Here is a 1,817-nt window from a genome sequence, read left to right as displayed (position 1 = left end):
AAAGTACCAGAAAAATTATAAAAAGAAGGCGGCAACAACTATCTTATTGTTTATTTGAATAAACATTCCCTTTTTTAAACGTTAGTTGCTGAAGAAATTCCATAATGAGTAGCAAAAATAATGAATAGTTGTTCACTGGTCCTGTTTCTTAGCTTCATTTAGTGAAACAACAATAAAAATGCTAGAGAAATAGCATATGAAAAGGCGCTAAGTTTTTGAATAGTATATAAAAGACGGACAAGAATATTGCAGAAGAGAAACCCGTCTACCTGCTCGAATATAAGATAATGTAGTTTATGAATGATGGACATTTTGAATTGTCATGTTTCAAGGTATTAGGAGACGTAGCAGTCTGATGCAAGACGCAGCAGTCCTCTACGGCTCCATGACCCCTGAAAGGCAATGGTCTCATGGCCGCGGTTCATCCACCAGACTTGGTTTCTGTTCGCCTTAAAACTCAAGGATACAGTGGTACGGACCTTGTACAAGTAAGTTCGTGCCAATCAATGTTGCTGCAATGTAATATAAAGAAATAAAATGATTAGCTTTCCGAGTCTGCATTAGGATTTAACATCTTTTTGTGTTGTATTTTTGGTCTGCGACCAGGCCATATATGATGTTTGTTGTTAGTTTATTGTCCCGATATATGCAATATCCCAGCACTAGGCATTTTGGAGCTGCTAAAAGGGTGTTCAGCTTGTAGCTTTTGATTCTTCTTTCCTTTCTTTTGATGCAAACTATAAAGAATATTTGTTCAAGCAGTCCATAAAATCATAAATGAGACAATAAAACATAATTGGACTTGGGATTGGGTATGGGCCGAGCGAATGCAGGCCCCCGCTGCCACATATTATGACGTAGGCTCAGCCATTTGGGCCGACCTTAGGCTGGCACCCATTGAAAGTGCAATGGAGGTCACCAACCTAGGCCATGTACCTTGTTGATCTCCCATGGACCCCGTCCAGGTAAGTATGATGCTACGTTGTCCTGGGCCCATTTATATAGTATCTCCCTACTACTATTCTATCTTCTTCACTTGACGATGTGGGACTATTAGTCCTTAGACCTTCATATCATTGTTAATCAGAAAGCTCAGATCCAAACTTCCGTAAAATAGTGTAACCTGTTCCATGATTACTCCAACGTTTATGAGCTGCTGACTCAGTGAAAAATGTTATATGCCTGTTCGCATAGTTATAGTCAGGTTATATGAATGAAAGAAATGAAGGGTAGTCGAGAATGATCCTCTACGGCTCCATGACCCCTGGAAGGCCATGGAGGCTGTTATCAGGCTCTTATCTCATGGTCACGGTTCATCCACCAGACTTGGTTTCTGATCGCCTTAGAACTTAATGATACAGTGGTGCGGACCTTGTACAAGTATGGTCGTGCCAATCAATGTTGCTACAAGGTAATATAAAGAAATAAAACGATTAGCTTTCCGAGTTTGCATTAGGATTTAACATCTTTTTGTGTTTTATTTTTGGTCTGCTAATTTTGGTGAATAGTTTTTTTTTAGTTGAAAAAGAAATCACGAGAGAAAACGGTTTTCACTTAAGAAGAAATTCATAAGAGCAAACTGTTTCCTTCTTGATTTCTTACGCCAGCACCACTCCGAAGTGGCGGCCAGGCCTATAGAATCAACTCATTCATCCATTGAGAGTACCCAACAATATTACTGTAATTGCAGATTGAACATGTGCGGAAAAGTATGATGATCAAGAGGTCGACCTCTTGTTCCTCATTTTTCTTCACACACGTTCATTCTGCAGTTACAACAGTATTGGTACTCGCAGTGGATGAATGAGTCCTTGGCC

The 1,817-nt window shown here is 39.7% G+C and overlaps 1 non-coding gene across 1 annotated transcript; it reads right to left on the bottom strand.

Annotated features, from left to right (window-relative positions):
• Window positions 1–813: 813 nt before the first annotated feature.
• Window positions 814–973, bottom strand: LOC124894370. Its single transcript, XR_007051159.1, has one exon. It is a non-coding gene; the product is annotated as a U1 spliceosomal RNA (small nuclear RNA).
• Window positions 974–1,817: the final 844 nt, after the last annotated feature.

The sequence above is a fragment of the Capsicum annuum genome, unplaced genomic scaffold (assembly GCF_002878395.1).
Source record: "Capsicum annuum cultivar UCD-10X-F1 unplaced genomic scaffold, UCD10Xv1.1 ctg73350, whole genome shotgun sequence".
Lineage (NCBI taxonomy): Eukaryota > Viridiplantae > Streptophyta > Magnoliopsida > Solanales > Solanaceae > Capsicum > Capsicum annuum.
The sequence above is the reverse complement of the archived record's forward strand: the minus strand, read 5'-3'. Positions and strand labels throughout refer to the sequence as shown.